Source organism: Heptranchias perlo, chromosome 20 (genome assembly GCF_035084215.1).
Source record: "Heptranchias perlo isolate sHepPer1 chromosome 20, sHepPer1.hap1, whole genome shotgun sequence".
NCBI lineage: Eukaryota > Metazoa > Chordata > Chondrichthyes > Hexanchiformes > Hexanchidae > Heptranchias > Heptranchias perlo.
The window spans coordinates 49195988-49214976 of NC_090344.1; the positions used below are offsets into that span (position 1 = coordinate 49195988).

The window sequence follows — 18989 nt, forward strand, 5'->3', positions numbered from 1 at the left end:
ACTCCTCTAACACTAGGCTTCCCCTCACCCCTTATACTCTCCACTTCTCTAACTTCCACTTTACCATTGGTGACTTCATTCAAGTACTATGCTCCTGTCCTTTGTTCTGAACTTCCTCCCAGTTCCCTCTACCTTACCAACCCATTCTTGTTTTGAAATATCACTTCCACTGGGCCTTTCGTTCCCCGCCACATCTCTCCATTTATCCCTCCACAAACTTCCATGTCAATTGCCTTGAGATGCCTTCCTGAATGTACAAAACACGAGTTAGGCCGCAGCTCGCGTACAGTTCTGGTCACCACATTACAGGAAAGATGTGATTGCACTAGAGAGGGTACAGAGGAGATTTACGAGGATGTTGCTGGACTGGAGAATTTGAGCGATGAGGAAAGATTGGATAGGCTGGGGCTGTTTTCTTTGGAACAAAGGAGGCTGAGGGGAGATTTAATTGAGGTGTACAAAATTATGAGGGGCCTGGATAGAGTGGATAGGAAGGACCCATTTTTCTTAGCCAACAGGTCAAAAACCAGGGGGCATAGATTTAAAGTAATTGGTAGAAGAATTAGAGGGGAGTTGAGGAGAATTTTGTTCAGCCAGAGGGTGGTGGGGGTCTGGAACTCACTGCCTGAAAGGGTGGTAGAGGCAGAAACCCTCAACTCATTTAAAAAGTACTAGGATATGCACTTGAAGTGCCGCAACCCACAAGGCTCCGGACCAAGAGCTAGAAAGTGGGATTAGGCTGGATGGCTCTTTTTGGGCTAGCACAGACACGATGGGCTGAATGGCCTCTTTCTGTGCTGTAAATTGCTTTGATTCTATGAAGAAGCATAATAAAAATGCAAGTAGGTGTTGGGTCGCCACATAGTGATCAGCAGCAGAAGCCATGACTGATTTTCCCCTCGCTAACCCAGGGTCACAGAAGCTAACTTTAAGCACCGTTATTGCTGTGTCCAACAGATATCAGACAACTCAGGACAGTGAGGAGATTGAACCCTCCCTTTATATTTATGGGACTTGATTCCTGCTTGGAGCATCACACCCCAGGGATCCACAGCATCTCTCGCTGATGTGCCTTTCGGGTCACAGCATTCTAGTGTCAGCTGTATAAAGACATTTGCCTTATATTTAAAATACAATGTGCCTTTGTTCCGCAGATAACTACTAAAACAAACAGTTTCAGAACAAAGTACTGTCGTCTGTGGAGAACTGGTAGAGTATTGGCAGTGCAAAAAAAGCTATATTCCTGATAGGACTTTTTTAATTCTTGGAAATTTCCACTGGCTGTTGGAGCTGACGACAATTATTCAGCAATGTGTTACTGGTTGTTATGAATTTGTGCTCTGGAAGTTTTCAATTACAAGAACATAATGGGGTTGTGAAGTTTCCCTGAGCGATTATTAATCACTTAAAACAGTCCTTAGCATAATTTTAGCAACAGGAAGAGACCATTAATCCCAATGTGCCCATCATTTTTTTCCACAGATTAACCTCAATCCCTTCTCTCCCCAGAAACACACCAACTGTCTCATGGAGCTATTTATACTGTCTGCTTCAACGCCCTTCTCTGGTAGCTCAATCCATAACTCAATTAATCTTTGAGGGCAAAAGTCCTCCTTACTCCTAAGCTTATACTATTTTCACTTGTGTCACCTGGTTTTTGAGCCCTTCACCATGGTGAATAATTAGCCACTTCCCTTCATAGTCTTTAAAACTTCAATTAGGTCACCTTAAAATGGGAACAAGCCGAACTTTCTCAAACTTTTCTCAGAACTTCAGTTATTTGACGCAGGATGGCAATAATGTCAGGGTGCCAGGTGAAGGGAAAACCCCATGTTAAATAGCTACATGGGATAAACTGAGAGCGTTAATGCAGGGCTCTGTTAGAGTATACTTCCAATCCCATTTAGGGAGACATATCCGTTACTAGGACTGAAAACTACATGCAGTGCATACTTCAACCATTCTGGGATTGCAGTAGCATTTAGACCGAGTGACACTTATCAAGGCAGGTCAGCACACTCCTCAACTGCACAAGACCCTTGAGTACAACAAATCCCCTCCTCACTAGAATATGCTGATACAACGTAACACTGATACATCACAGTCTCAGATACATCACGTCCTCTGTTCAAACGTTACGATACAGATATTTGAATGGACTTCGGAACTGTGGATCTCTTCCACTCTCAGTCTTGTTATATCAGCCGTGGCTCAGTGGGTCGCACTCTGGCCTCTGAGACAGAAGGTTCGTGGGTTCAAGTCCCACTCCTGAGACTTGAGCACAGAAGCGAGGCTGACACTCCTGTGCAGTCCTGTGGGAGTGCTGAACTGTTGGAAGCGCCGTCTTTCAGATTAGACGTTAAACCGACGCCTTGTCTGACCTCTCAAGTAGGAACATAGGAACAGGAGTAGGCCATTCAGCCCCTCGTGCCTGCTCCGCCATTTGATAAGATCATGGCTGATCTGTGATCTAACTCCATATACCTGCCTTTGGCCCATATCCCTTAATACATTTGGTTGCCAAAAAGCTATCTAGCTCAGATTTAAATTTAGCAATTGAGCTAGTATCAATTGCCGTTTGTGGAAGAGAGTTCCAAACTTCTACAACCCTTTGTGTGTAGAAATGTTTTCTAATCTCACTCCTGAAAGGTCTGGCTCTAATTTTTAGACTGTGCCCCCTACTCCTAAAATCCCCAACCAGTGGAAATAGTTTCTCTCTATCCACCCTCTGTTCCCCTTAATATCTTATAAACTTCGATCAGATCACCCCTTAACCTTCGAAACTCCAGAGAATACAACCCCAATTTGTGTAATCTCTCCTCGTAACTTAACCCTTGAAGTCCAGGTATCATTCTAGTAAACCTACGCTGCACTCCCTCCAAGGCTAATATGTCCTTCCGAAGGTGCGGTGCCCAGAACTGCTCACAGTACTCCAAGTGCGGTCTAACCAGGGTTTTGTATAGCTGCAGCATAACTTCTGCCCCCTTGTGCTCCAGTCCTCTAGATATAAAGGCCAACATTCCATTTGCCTTCTTGATTATTTTCTGCACCTGTTCATGACACTTTAATGATCTATGTACCTGAACCCCTAAGTCCCTTTGGACATCCACTGTTTTTAACTTTTTACTATTTAGAAAGTACCCTGTTCTTTCCTTTTTTGATCCAAAGTGGATGACCTCACATTTGTCTACATTGAATTCCATTTGCCACAGTGAAAGTAAAAGATCCCATGGCACTATTCAAAGAAGAGTTCCCCCTCAACCAACACCTAAATACAGATTATCTGGTCATTATCTCATTGCTGTTTGTGGGATCTCGCTGTGTGTAAATTGGCTGCTGCTTTTCCTACATTACAACAGTGACTACACTTCAAAAGTAATTCATTGGCTGCAAAGCACTTTGGGACGGCCTGAGGAACGTAAAAATGCAAGTATTTTTCTTTTTTCTTTTTCTTCCCTTCCTCCTACAATCCATTGGCTTTTAAACCTTGCAGTCATCTGATCATTACTTCCTGATTTAACCTCATCTTCCCTCCTACTCTTTTGAACCTTGGCGATGACTTGCATAATGGGCTTTGAACCTTCACCTCCGTCTCTCAGTCAAAAGGGCATGCTGATTTTCCACTGCTTTGGCTGGAACATGAAGAATGGCCGTTGGGTGGGGCCCCACAGAGCTACCAGTGTGATAGGAAGCCCCCAGAAACTGGGTATGTCCTAGCCCATGTCGATTTCTCCCACCCCTGGAAACCGGTACGAAACTACTGCTGGTACTGATTGCCCCTGGCACCATACCTCAGCAAGGGGACCTTCAGGACAGGAGAGGGGAGAAAACTGCAAACAAAAACAAACCACATTGTGAGTTTAGATTTGTTGGTTGTGCTGAAAGAGTTAAATGGAAATAGTGTCAATGTGGGCTGTACAGGTCCAGGGGCCTGAGATAACCATGGCTGGCCACTGGCAGGTCAGGTTCAAGCAGCTGAAGGATTTATTTTACTGCTGTGTATAAATATGACAGCCCTATTTAAAGGCCGGAGTACAAAAATGTAGCTGCAGAGTCAGCAGACTCCAGCACGATGGAGAGGACAGAATTGAGGATATTTATTGGTGCTGCTCAAATAGTCGCTCGTAATTTGGAGGAGCTGGTTTCAAATATTAAACAACTTAAATTCGTGTGAAACACTTAGGTCTGCAAGTTGCTGTTGAAGTTAACTCCTCTCTGCTACAGCCTGACGGAGACACACTGAGGTCAGGTGTTGTATGGGTTTGAGTGTTAAGTCCCATCAATGAGTCAAGACGCTAATGTGGGAAATGCTAAAGTAGTTGGTTCAATGGAGCTGGTCTCTGGGGGAGAGAGGGGGCACAAACGGGCTTGCGGAGGGGCAGCAGTGCTGGAACTCTGTACTTGGTGCATTCCTCATTCCAGCCAGCCGGCCTGGGAATAACGTTCCTCAATGGGAGGAAAGGAGCACATTAAACACTTTACACTTTTTTTTTTGGTTTCGGGGGTTTTATCACTTGTTCCCTTGGCGGCACAGTTGGTCGAACCGTGGAGGATCCCAGCTTCAATTTCAGTTCTATTCTGACTGTTTTCAGCCACCCACCAATTCGGGTGGGGAAAAATTAGCCACGGCTCCGCTCTTCATTTCCTCTCTCTGTGCGTTCGAGGCCAAGGGTTAAAACAGGATCTGTCTCGGCTGTGATGTCCCCCAGAGTCAAACGGTCTGATTAAAAAAAGAAGACAGACAGACTTGCATTTATATAGCGCCTTTACGACCTCAGGACGTCCCAAAACACTTTAGGACCAACAAAGTACTTTTAAAGTGTAGTCACTGTTGTAATGTAGGAAACTGTTGTAATACAAATGACTGATTGTAGGCATTAGTCAGTCAGGTCAACGTAGGAAGAATGACGACACACTGGCAAATATTACTCAAATGCAGCTAACCTCGCTGCCTGCTCAGGAGAGCAAGTTAAAATTGGGAACAGTCATCTCCCAGCGGCTCCAGGCTAAGTAACCTGGGTGATTCTAACTGCCCATTGGCCCAGTTTCGGAGTGAGTGGACAGGGTTAAAATCAGCCCCACGATATCTGACAGGTTATAGAGTCATTACTTTCAATTATAAACAGCCTCACGCACCAAATCCAACCAGACTCAGGTGATGAAATTATTTTTTTTTTGTGCTGCGGAACCAGGTTAACTGTGTCAACATTTTTTTCTTCCTCTCAGTTCAGAGCCTCGGCCAGAATCAAGTAAAATGCAAACAGAAAATGCTGGAAATAGGCAGCAGGTCCGTCAGCATCTGTAAGAGAGAGAGAGGACAGGTTGTGTTTTGTGAGGGACGCCCTTTGTCAGGAGTGGATGAACCCTCTTTAATGCATTTCCAGCAACTTTTGTTTTTATTTTAGATTTCCAGCAGTCGTCGTTTTTTTCTCTTTAATGTCAGTAACACGTCCGCCAATTACTGTCCATCGTCCAAATGTCATTCAACCCTATGAGGCAAGCACCACGTCACCTCCTCTCCTGGCAGGCATATGGGTCAGGGTGGATGAATGAAGCTTGGCAGATTCCTTATCATCATGAAGCCGTAATGACATTAAGAATGCACTGACCCAGAATCACTTCTGACAGATGTACGGACTGTATTATCTTACTGCTAGCTCCACGCAAGTGAACAGCTGACATTTCGAATCATAGGGCTCGATTTTGAAATGGTGGCGGGTTGGCAGCGGGGGGGGAGGGGGTGGGTGAAGGTGCACGTGGCAAACCAGAATAAACGATTTTAACCCTGTAGAATCGCCCAGGTTACTTCGCCATCCTGGAGCCGCTGGGAGGTGACTGTTCCCAACGAGCTCAGCTGCATTTGAGTAACATTTGCCAGTGTGTCGTCATTCTTCCGATATTGACCTGACTGACTAATGCTTGCAGCCAGTCATTTGTATATTTGTGATTGATAGGCTGGCTACCATCAGGAGCTGCAACACAAGGGTGGGGGGGGGGATGGTGGGGAGAGAAAGAGAAAGATCGGGGGGGTGTGGGGAAGAGTGGAAGATCCGGGGGGGGGGGGGGGAGAGTGGAAGATCCGGGGGGGGGGGGGGGTGGGGGGAGAGTGGAAGATCCGGGGGGGGGGGGGAGAGTGGAAGATCTGGGGGGGGGGGGGAGAGTGCAAGATCCGGGGGGGGGGAAAGAGTGGAAGATCCGGGGGGGGGGGAGACAAGTGGAAGATCCGGGGGGGAAGAGTGCAAGATCCGGGGGGGGAGAGAGTGCAAGATCTGGAGGGGGGGGAAGAGTGGAAGATCCGGAGGGGGGGAGGAAGAGTGGAAGATCCGGAGGGGGGAGTGGAAAAGATCGGCGGGGGGGGGGGGGGGGGAGAGTGGGGAAGATCGGGGGGGAGAGTGGGGAAGATCGGGGGGGAGAGTGGGGAAGATCGGGGGGAGAGTGGGGAAGATCGGGGGGAGAGTGGGGAAGATCGGGGGGGAGAGTGGGGAAGATCGGGGGGGAGAGTGGGGAAGATCGGGGGGAGAGTGGGGAAGATCGGGGGGGAGAGTGGGGAAGATCGGGGGGGAGAGTGGGGAAGATCGGGGGGGAGAGTGGGGAAGATCGGGGGGGAGAGTGGGGAAGATCGGGGGGGAGAGTGGGGAAGATCGGGGGGGAGAGTGGGGAAGATCGGGGGGGAGAGTGGGAGATCCGGGGGGGAGAGGGGGAGATCCGGGGGGGAGAGGGGGAGATCTGGGGGGAGAGGGGGAGATCCGGGGGTGAAGAGGGGGAGATCCGGGGGTGAAGAGGGGGAGATCGGAGGGACATCGGGGAGGTGAAGAGGGAGAAATCAGGGGGACATCGGGGGGGGGGGGAGTGAGGGGGAGATCGGAGAGGGAGACATCTGACATCGGAGCAGAGTGGAAAGGTAGGTTGATTTTGTATTTTAACTTCGTGCAATGGTTTGTTCTTTAATTTATTTTTGCCTGATCCGGCCCTTCATGCCTGGTTTCACCAGGTGTGAACCAGATGCCATGGGAAAGCTGCCCAGGTAAGTTAAAAATAGTTCTAACTACCTACTATTCACAAGTGAAGTGCCTTAAGTACCTCAATGAGGTACATTTGGCTCTTTAACTATCACCCCGCTGGCTTTAATTGCCGGCGGGACTTCTGGATTTGGGATGCCCGTGCGCACACAGGTGCGTCCGTGGGGATCTTGGAAGTCGGCGGGTTGGAGCCGGCTGACTCCAACACACCCACAATTTCCCGGGAAAATCGAGCCCATAGAATCTTACAGCACAGAAGGAGGCCATTCGGCCCATCGTGCCTGTGCCGGCTCTTTGAAGGAGCTATCCAACTACTCCCACTCCCCTGCCCTTTCCCCATAGCCCTGCAAATTTTTCCTTTTCAAATATTTATCCGATTCCCTTTTGAAGTTACTATTGAATCTGCTTCCACCGCCCTTTCAGGCAGCGCATTCCTGATCATAACAACTCACTGTGTACATCTTTTGTGCAGAGAGTAACAACTGGGGAGACGTGCACTGCTTCCTTGTGCACATGCTGGCATGTGAAATTCAACCTCACATGCAACATTTATTACTCAGATTAAACAGTTTTATCTGTAACCCCATAGCTCAGTGGGTTTATGCACTGTCTGCTACGACACCGAGTCACGCAGACGAGGAAAAGTCCCAGGTTCTATCCCGGGTTCACTGATATTTGGCAGTAGGGGCTCCACGACTTGTCTCAGCGCTCCTGGGATCAGGAGATTGGCGGGGGGGGGGGGGTCGGAGAGTGGGGAATCAGGGAGGTTCCCGCTCCTGGCAACCCCTGCTGCAAAATGCGTGCGAATGCACATCAAGTGAACACAGAAAAAGCTCAGATGTGAGCCCTCCATAGTCGAATATGCTGCCCATGGTACATGAAGAGTGGCCGTTTGGCTGATATACTGGAAGGCAGCTGTCAACCAAGGAACAGTTGTGTCTGTGTTTTGATCTCTTCAGCTGCCTCAGTATTTCTTTCACCAAAATAAGATTCTGATCAGAAATTTTCTGGGCCTGTTTACAGCACTGTTGCCTCATTGGTAGATAAGTCCTCAATTAGGACACTTGAGCATCTTATCCAGGCTGACATTTCAGTGCAGTACTGAGGGAGTGCTGCACTGTTGTCTTTCGGAGGAGACGTTAAACCGAGGCTCCATCTGCCCTCTCAGGTGGATGTAAAAGATCCCATGGCCATCATTTCGAAGAAGGCACGACAAAAGCAAGGAGGTACTTTTGAATTCAATCAAGACCTTTAGTTAGGCTGCAACTGGAGTCCTGTGCAAAGTTTTACGAACCCATTACAGATCTGTTAGTATCAGCAGCTTGAGGTATACACAAATTAATGGAAACAAGGATTCAAATTATACATTTCCTGCAAATATACATCAGAAATGTGCTCATTAGGAGCAGGGGAGCAGAGGAATCTTGGGATGTAATTACACAGGTGATTAAAGGCAGCAGCGCAAGTCGATGAGACCATTAAAAGGCAAATGGAATCCTTGGTTTGTGTTTAAAAGGAAAGAACTTGCATTTATATAGCGCCTTTCACAACCTCAGGACCTCCCAAAGCTCATGACAACCGCTAAAGTACTTTCTGAAGTGTATTCACTGTTGTAATGTAGGGAAACGTAGCAGCCAATTTGCGCACAGCAAGATCCCACAAACAGCAATGAGGTAGATGACCAGATAATCTGTTTCAGTGATACTGGGTGAGGGATAAATATTGGCCAGGATGCTGGAGAACTCCCCTGCTCTTCTTTGCAATAGTGCCACGGGGTCTTTTACTCCCTCCCTCCAGCACCCGCTCAGTGCAGCACTGGAAGTCTCGGCCTGGATTTTGTGCTCAAGTCTCTGGAATGGGGCTTGAACCCACAACCTTCTGACTCAGAGGCAAGAGTGCGACCCACTGAGCCACGACTGAGGCATAGAATACAAAAACAAGGAGGTACTTTTGAATTCATACAAGATCTTAAGCTACTTTGCAGTTGGACCACTGTACGAAGTTTTGGGAACCCCACGATAGGACTGATATAAAAATAATGGAAAAGGTGCCGTATATATTCAACAACAACAAAAACAACTTGCATTTATATCGCGCCTTTAACATAGCAAAACGAGTCACATAGAATCATAAGGAGGTATCAGGACAGGTGACCAAAAGCTCAGTCAAAGAGGTAGGTCTTAAGGGGTGTCTTAAAGGAGGAGAGAGAGGTAGCGAGGCGGAGAGGTTTAGAGAGGGAATTCCAGAGCTGAGGGCATTGGCAGCTGAAGGCACGGCCACCAATGGTGGAGCGATTAAAATCGGGGATGCGGAAGAGGCAAGAATTGGAGGAGCGCAGAGATCTTGGAGGGTTGTAGAGCCTCCGCTATTTCCTCCCTCGCTTCTTTTAACAGCCTGGGATACATTTCATCTGGGCCTGGCAAATTATCTTCTTTCAGAAATGCTAAACCCCTTAATACTTCCTCTCACCATGTTTATTCCATCCAATATTTCACAGTCTTCCTTCTTAACTATAATCTATGCATCGTCCTCCTCTTTTGTGAAGACAGACGCAAAGTATTCATTAAGAACCATACCCACATCTTCCGCCTCCACACATCGGTTGCCTTTTTGGTCTCTAATAGGCCCTACTCTTTCCTTAGTTATCCTCCTGCTCTTTGTGTATTTATAAAACATTTCTGGGTTTTCCTTAATTTTACTTGCCAGTATCTTTTAATGCCCTCTCTTTGCTTTCCTAATTTCCTTTTTAATTTCACCCCTGCACTTTCTATACTCCTCCAGGCTTTCTGTAGTATTGAGCTCTCGATGTCTGACATAAGCTTCCCTTTTTTGCCTTATCTTACCCTGTATGCTCCTTATTACCCAGGGGGCTCGAGATTTGGCAGTCCCACCCTTTTTCTTTGTGGGGACATGTTTACTCTTGCACCCCTTGAATCTCCCCCTTGAATGCCTCCCACTGCTCTGACACTGATTTACCTTTAAGTAGCTGTTTCCAGTCCATTGTGTGATATTTTTGAATGATTTCATGGTACCACATTGTTGCATCATTGCACTACACTGTCGAGCGACTGTAGATTTCACTGTGGAGTGCGATTGCATCATCCCCTGCATTATGATCAGAGATTAGCCAAATCAATCAGTTCCCTGCACCCATTCAAGCAGGTCTCCGGTGCTTAACCTGTGCCCTGTGCAATGTACAATGAAAAAGTAGCACAAACATTCCACTATGAATGAGGATAAACACGATGGGCTCGATCGCTTCTTCACCCCTTCCCCCTCCCCCAACATAGTTACAAACGCATCAAGAGACAAGAGGCAGACAAAGATCATCCTAAGCAAAGTACCTTTCCCTCCAAGTGTTAGGAGAGAACACTATAATGGTGTGGCTCTCAACGGTTTGATGCATTTAAGGGGAAGCACATGAGGGAGAAAGGAATAAAAGGATACGTCGATCGGGTGAGATGAAGTAAATCAAGTGGGAGGACGCTCGGGTGGAGCATAAACACCAGCATAGACTGGGTGTGCTGAATGGCCTGTTTCTGTGCTGTAAATTCTATGTAATTCTTTCTCAGTAATACAGTAATAATAAACTGAATCAACACATCATAACACATGAAATAGATTTCTTTCAGAAAATAATATTTTGGGATGTGGTATGAGTAATTTGAGACATGGCACGTGGTGAGCGTAACAGGCTTGGGAGGAACAGGTGACTTTGGACCTCTGGTTCCCAAAGCTCTCCATCACTGGGGTTTCCTCACTCCATGTTTGGGTCTGTTGTCGGCTCATTGACGGAGATTGATCGCTATGATTAGTCAACAACTCCATTATCGTGTCACGCGACTACCAGGATGGTTAAAGGCGAACTAGATGGACTGCAGTCTTTTCTCGTCCGGTAATTCCTATCTTCCTATGACTGACTGGCAGTAAAAGTATTATACAATACGGCTGATACTGAAGGAGACAGGGACCCAAATACAATGGATCTGATTTTCTTGCCCCCTACAGCCCAGGCACTGAATAGGAGCTGTTGAAGCGTGCTGGGCCTCTCCAGGGTGAGCGCACCTAACAGGGCTCAGTCACACCTCCGGCACAGGCCCATTACTTCAAGGTCTCACACCAACAAGAGTGGAGGGGTAGCAGGGGGGTGGCTGAGCCCAGTTGCAGGCCACAGAGGACTGACTGGCTGGACAGCAGCAGCTCCAAGACCTGAAGGTCCACTGTCTTACTACTTACAAATTTGGTGCTTGACTTCGGGGTCTTCTTTGGCTTGCTGCTGCTGCTGCGCCCCCCCACCCAACCCTTGGACCCTCATGTCTAAGGGGAGGTGTTGCCACAAGTTGTCCCCCAGCTTCTTGGGCACGCCTACATCTGGGTGACTCATGGCATAGTATGCCTCATTAACGTGCTACCAAAGTGCCTATTATCTATTGCAGGTGTAGGTTCAGCCCTACCCTCTCCCCACCAGTGCCCCCACCCCGGGGGAAAGCCCCATAAATTCCATGGCAACATCAACAACAACAACTACTTGCATTTATATAGCTCCTCTAACATAGTAAAATGTCTCAAGGTGCTTCACAGGAGCGTTTTATTGAGAAACCCAGATGGAGGACCAAGGGCCATTGTGCAGGAGAGTGCCATGGTTGAAAAGGGGATGAAAGAAGATGAAGTAAATCACAAATTAGTGATTAGATAACACTATGTTTGGGTTTTAAAAGTCTACAGATTATAGGAGAAAGGGAAGACTGAGGGAGGTGAGGAGTTCCATGGTTATTGAGGTTCTGAGAAAGAACGAGTTGGAGGAGGAGACTGTGCAACAAGTCTTGATTTCAACACAGTGAGGGGCAAGGAGGATGAAATAGCATGTGATATTGGAGCTTAGGAATTTCAAGACAGAAAAAATCCAGAGGAACACTGACCAAAGCAGTATTGATTAAATAAATAGAAAGAAAAGTTGTGACAGGCAGAGGTTGGACGCAAGAGGTGAGAGGGATCAGCTATCAGATGTTTCCTCTTGTACCCTGTCCAAATGTGTCATTTCGGAACAACTTTGAACCCAAACAGGCCTCTTGCCCTCGAAGGAGATCTTGTTATCAAAGTACTACCATTTTTTGATACCAGGAATGGTGATAAACACCCATTTACTCACAGGTTACAAATATGAAACGTGAAGGAGCATCACTAAGTACTCGTCGGCCTCTCAGTTTTTCTGGGGAATCAGTACTGGGTGATTTGTTTTCTACTGGCCAGTTTCCACGGTCCTCTCAATCACCAAACAGAATGGCAAGAAACATCCGGTGTACCTAAAGAGTGAAAACATCTAGTTTTACTCAACATTAAGCTTGTTACTACATTTGTACTGTTCCACATTCGGTAAATGTTCGAAATGTAGTGTTCATGACAAAAACTTACACTGATTAATGTTTCAGTCTCTGTTCTTGTGTGTCTACTCATTAAATATTGTCGGGCAGTGTAAAAACAGTCACCTTTTTCTGCTCTAAGTCAAGAGGGTTTAGTTCCTTTTTTTTGAGAGTAGATGGAGGAAGTTTAAAAAATGTCAGGAATCTAAAATAAAAATGGAAAATGTTGGAAACCCACAGCAGCTCCATCAGTGTCTATAAGACCCCAGAGGACTGGTTAATGTTTGGGATGTAAATCCACCACAACTTTGCACTGAAAGTATTTGCTCACCATCATTTTGTTTTGTTTGGAAAATATAAAAAATCCAAAATTTTGTGCTCATTGTAAGGCCGTGTGGAAATTTCGTTAAACGCAAACCAATATTCTATTTTTTAATGGCGAGTTCATTTTTTCCCATTCACTTCTGTGTCCCGTGAAGTGGTGCCAATTGCTGAGGTTTTTAATGAATTTTCAACGGAAGAAATGCAAACCTTAGAATTTCAACCCCGACTCCCCACCAGCCCCCACCCTCGCCCCCCCCATGCCCCCGCACACCCCCCCCCCAACTCACCCCACCTATCCTACTTCCAGGTAGGTCTTGGACTGGGCACAAGATGGACCATCTACCCCTACCAAATTATAACCATTGCTGGATGACAGCTCTAAAATCTACCCTGCCTACAAATAAGTTACAAATCTAGTTTGGACGCCACAAATGGCAGGTAGACCTTTTCCCCATCTATATTTGTCTGTATAATCTCTATGTGGCGACATTCAATTCATGGAAGCCATACAGTGGCTTGGCACTCAATCAACCTGTTCAGTCTCCCGGGTTTTATTTAACATTTAATCGAAGTGGATATCCCCAATTATCAGTGGGTGATGCAAGGCTCTTTCAGCATTGCAGTGGCAGAAATATAAACAGGGTGACAAGCTGGGGAGCCTCCACTCCTACACCCTTTTGAAGAAAATGCAAAGCAGAACTGTTGCACGTTTAAGCAAACCAACAGGCACCTCCTCTCTGACTACACTGAGATCAACAGAGAATTTGCAAACGACTCTGCCTTGCTCCACTCCTCCAAGTCTCAGGCCACAGAAGACAGCACGCAATCCATATTACAAACCCGAGCTCTTAGGAAAGCACAGGGTCTTTCAATACCTGAACCTTAGCCAGCAAGCTCCAGCTGGCAGTAAAATGCTTCCAATGGAGAAAAGCTCCAGTGTCTAGTGGTGACCTGACTGGATTTTCCAACCTCACCCAACTCTTGCTTAAAGTGTTCCACCACACACCAGAGACAAACGCCCTCTCAGGCATTTTCAAGGCAGCCAGAATTGCACCAATACATAAAACATTTTAGCTGTGAGGAAAAACTGGATAGGCTGGGATTGTTTCCTTTGGAACAAAGGAGGCTGAGGGGAGGTTTAATTGAGGTATATAAAATTATGATGATCCTAGATAGAGTGGATAGGGAGGACCTATTTCCCTTAGCAGAGGAATCAGTGACCAGGGAGCAATTGGTGGAAGGATTAGAGGGGAGCTGAGGAGAATTTTTTTCACCCAGAGGGTGGTGGGGGTCTGGAACTCACTGCCTGAAAGGGTGATAGAGGCAGAAACCCTCAACTCATATAAAAAGTACTTTGATGAACAGCCGTAACCTACAGGGCTACGGACCAAGTGCTGGAAAGTGGGATTAAGCTGGATGGCTCTTTTCTGGCCAGCATGAACACGATGGGCCGAATGGCCTCCTTCTGTGTCGTAACTTTCCAAAATTCTATGATTCCATGAAGATGCAAGGCTCCCACCCAGTACATGCCTTACAGGCCCATATCCCTTCCACCCCACTGACTAGAAAATAACGACCAAGATCCTGGCTTCCAGGTTTAATGTAGTCACTCTCCCCCACCCCCACCAGGGTTTGGGGTCAACTTTGGGCGCACATACCAGGAGGTTTCATCACGTGACGACCTGTCTCCAATGGCCTTGTCCCCTGAACAAACTCCAGGCCTGATGGTCGCACTGAAACGGTTACTGCCGTTTGGCCTGGTCCCTCCGTGGAGGCAGGGTATGATGGTGGGGTTGGGAAGAGCTGGTGCCAGAAGCTGTCGTATGGGAACCTCGAGGACCACGAGCAGGTGAATAAGGTACACAGCCAACTAAGAGCAATGGTTTGGTGCGGTGTGGAGTGAACAGATCACTTTCTATGGCCGGAGGACTGGAAGAGTTGGAATGAGAGATATGATTCTCGCAGATGCACCTTGGGGTTTCTATTTTTTTTTAAATGGACAATAAACTAATTTCTCCATCTGTGAATCTGAGACTGCACACAATCTTCTTGTCAGGAGAGTTTTAAGCAACAGCTTCAGGGAGGAACAAATCATTGATCACAGTACCTTACTGCACGCTGATCACCCAGCCTCATGAACCTTCAGGAAAGTATTTTATTTAATCTTTTGTGTTTTAAATGAGCTCATTACAACTGAAAGACAGGCATACTGCCAATTCCCTGTGATTTTGTTCTCGGGTTGTTTACAGCAGTGCCTGGGAGATCAATCTTTGATTCCTGGAGACTTCCAGGCAGTCTGGAAGGGTTGAAAACCCTACCGCATCAAGGCTGGTCCACACAGACCAAATGGGTTTTACACAGGGCTGCTTCTTGAGGGTTAACACCAGGTGGCTATTCAATATGGCCCAGCACATCACCCTCACATAGGTCACAGAAAAGGCATTTGCCTGGGTATAGTGGAAATTCCACCTTGCAATACTCAAGAGAATAGCTTTTTCCAGCAGCCTGAGGTCAATCAGTCTAACTGGTGTTGGTGGGCAAACTTTACATATTCAAGAGAACTTGTAAATTTCCAGTACAGCAAGAATGCAACTACTCTCTGCTTCCTTCCCTTTTTTAAGCCACATCCATTTCTTATCTTTGATACCTATTTACCTTTGTTTGTAAAGGAGTTTCTCATGTATATAAATATTTGCAAATGCACAATCGGTACAATAAAGACTGCGGGGGGGGGGGGGTGGAGGACGGAATCAAAGTACAAACTATAAAGTAGGGCCATAAACTCTAAGTCAAAGATGCTGAAAGTGTCAAGGGACTCGGGTAGACATCATACACGTTTTAGCTATTCAGTAGCCTCGTCGTCATCATTGTGGAGTCTGAGAGGTCCTCCTATAAGACCAACAGGAAATGAGCAGACATTGAGGTAGATGTGTTGCATCCTCAACTGCACCGCAGCTACGCAGTGGGCTGTTCCCGAGTCCGCAGGGGTGCACATTTGCCGCCCCACATCTAAAACCATTCAGCATGCACCGGAGGTAGCGTGACAGCTTGAAGCCAGGCAATCTCTCATCGGGCTGGGTGATGAGGAAGGAGCTTCTTTCAGAGGGCCCCCATTTTGTTACCCATAATGAGGCAGCGTCTGTCGTGAAGATGTTGGTAGCATCGTCCAGACTGGTCTCCTGCTGATGAATCGGTGACGAGGAGCCTCCCGTGCATCTTTGACAAATGGCAGTTATGGTATCTCCTGGATTTTCAACAGGAAACATTTGCAGGGCAATGGGAAAACAGCCGGGGGAATGGGACTAATTGGGTAGATCTTTCAAAGAGCCAGCACAGGCACGATGGTAATTCTATGGTTCTCATGGAGATTCTTTGCTGCATATGATGCCTGATGTATTGGAGAGGACTGGTCGTGATTCGGTGCTTGTTGGTCTCATAGTCCCTGTTATTATCCTCATTGTTTGATTTAATTGTCTATCAACTAGTTTTGTGTGGGAAGAGTTTAACCGCACAGGAGTGCAGCATTGTCCAACTGAGTCGGAGTGAGCTGTCTCCAAGCTGTGCAATGTTTGCCCATCAGCTCCTCAAGCTGATTTAGGAGGCTATTTCTGCCTGATCTTCTGAGCTACTGTGCAGAGGTCGTCCTTGTCGGTAAGTGTGCGATCTAGAGTCACTCCTAGATATACTGGCTTTGGGTCACGCCAGTCAATCTTGCTCCAAGATGTTGAGTTCTTGTGAAGTGCTGGCATGATTAAGATGCATGACGACACTATCTTCAACACACTGGGCTTAAGTCTCCACTTTTTGCAATAGTCACTGATGGCTACTGTGTGAAGTTGTCCTCAATCTTTTTAAAGTCTGTGTCTCTTGAAGCCAGGCATATGCTATACTTGACTGGCCTGGAGATTGCTGGAGGCAGATTATTTGCATGTAAGTTGAAAAGAGTTGGAGCAAGAATAGATCTCCGGGGAGTCCGTTCTTCTGGATCCACCACGTGCTCAGCTTTTATTGCCGAACATCACCTGAAACTGTCTGTCTGTTTTGAAATATAATTTCCACAGCCCTAACAACCCATCGAGGTTACGTGTCAGACAGTATCATATGCTGCTGTCAAGTCAAGAAACACAGCCTTTGTCTTCTTCTGTTGGAAACCGTTTTCTATACAGAAGGTAAGAGAGCAAGAACTTGGTCACAGTGCTCCTGTTTGGTCTGAAGCCTGCCTGATCATTCTTCAGAGCCTGCTCTACTCCAGGTATAATTCTTGGCAGAATTATCTGCTCCAGAAGTTTGTAGGTACAGCTCAGAAGCGATATGGGGCGGTAGCTAGCTGGGAGGAAGTTTATTCACCATTATTGTGCACTCAATTACTATGGGCAGCGCTAACCAAAACAGGCCAGACTGCTTTTTTCCAAGATTTTTTTGGTGCACTAATCATCTAAGTAACAGGGAGAAATTAGGTGGGGCAGAGAGTTAAGAATTCAAAAGTGGCCTTTTATCTCTAGGATCTGAGTTCAAATCCAGCCCAGGTTCATGGGATGAAAACCTTTTCCGTCTGCTGGCTATAAAAGTCCTGAGGATTTTTAAATTTGGTGTTTTACTGTGAAGTTTCCAGCATCAAGAAAAAAAAGACTGAACACAGAATGGGGAAGGGAGTGTTTTATTTACCAAATCTGTTATTTTTTTAGGGTGGGGTCAGGAGAGCAGTCCCTGTTTTCTTAATATATGTATTTGAAATGTACCAATAAATTGTAAGATGCTACATTAATGGGAAAAGGAAATGTCATTAAAATTTCTAGCCTCTTTTAAGTCTGATGTTACACAGTGTAATCTGAATGGCTGCTTTTCAATCATCCTATTCTGAAGTTTTGAAATGTTTCAGGTACCACCAGCTCAAAGGATAATCATTAACTCAGTGATGGGAAGTTTTATTTGATACACAGTAAGTTCCACCACCTATTATCGGTCTTAATTGGTATTTTAATGAATGGATGCTCTGTGTTTGACATTTTGTGGCCAATGCAGACTGGTGGCAATTAACATACCCCAGACAAGCTGGCACTGGCAATCATTTCAATGATGTGATTTGTTCGTAAATAAGATCATCATCTTTTTGATCTTTTCTATAGATAGTTACGCCACCAAATGTTTTTCTAATTGAAGGCATTCTGTGGCAAACTGCAAGACAAATTTATCAGGCCTTTAACTGTTCGATTGATCCGTACCTGAGTTGCTCTCATTTTCTTCCTTGATTCCCGTGAAGGTAATTTGATCGGAGAAAAGTCCCCAAGAGGCATCAAAGTGACCAAAAAAAAACTTATAAACAGGCCATTAATTTAACTTCGACATTGCACGATGTGTATGTTTCTCGAATGGAAACACACAATGGGTGTGTTCCTGTTAACCCAAAAGTAACGAGCACAAGGTAGAGCTGAGAAAGAAGTGCTTGAAAAACGTTGCCCGAAGTGCGGTCCATATTTCGGAGAGGGAGCCTCCTTCTCCCACACTCCCTGTCCCATTCACATTTTGTGTCGCTTCCCAATTTTTTGATACTATTGGTTCCCAAGTCACGTGGCGCGGCAACCCGAGTCACGTGATTTTAAAAACAAGGGCGCCTCTCCCCATTGTGCTGACCCGGGCTGGGGGAGTGGTGCCTGTGTGTGGTTCTAAATCCATGTCTAATTCTCACTCCAAATTTAAAGGCAGTTTGTGTATTGCTGCGTTCATTGTGCGCATGCTACCCTGCACAGAAAGAAGGCAGCGTTAGAAACCTTGAACTCAAAATAGGTTTAAAAAAAAAAGCTGGAAATGCACAGAAAGTGGGTTCACGTCTGCAAGAAAGGCAGGATGCCTTGTTAAAATTGTACAGTCAATGCACTGTGGTGCTCTTGGCAAACTGGACATGGAGTACTGTGTCCGGTTTTGATCACCTAGACTGGAAAGAACTTGCATTTATATAGCACCTTTCACAACCTCAGAACGCCCCAAATCAGCCAGTAAAATACTTTTGGAAGTGGAGTCACTGTTGTAATGTAGGAAATGCAGCAGCAAATTTGCACACGGCATGGTCCCACAAACAGCACTGTGACAATGACCAGATAATATGTGGTTTTAGTGATGTTGGTTGAGGGATAAATATTGGTCAGGACACCGGGGAGAACTCCCCCTGCTCTTCTTCAAAATAGTGCCATAGGATCTTTTACGTCCACCCGAGAAGGCAGATGGGGCCTCTGTTTAACATCTCATCCGAAAGACGGCACCTCTGATAGTGCAGCGCTCCCTCAGTACT

General features: G+C 46.3%; 1 protein-coding gene across 1 annotated transcript in view; it reads right to left on the reverse strand.

Annotated features, from left to right (window-relative positions):
- usp39 (ubiquitin specific peptidase 39) overlaps nt 1–18242 on the reverse strand; it is a 90339-nt gene extending 72097 nt beyond the window's left edge. The window contains exons 1-2 of the mRNA XM_068001294.1: nt 17926–18242; nt 12169–12322 (exon numbers count right to left, since the gene is read on the reverse strand). The gene's annotated coding sequence lies outside the window, so the exon portion shown is untranslated. The remainder of the gene's footprint in view (nt 1–12168; nt 12323–17925) is intronic.
- Between the last annotated feature and the right edge of the window lie 747 nt (nt 18243–18989).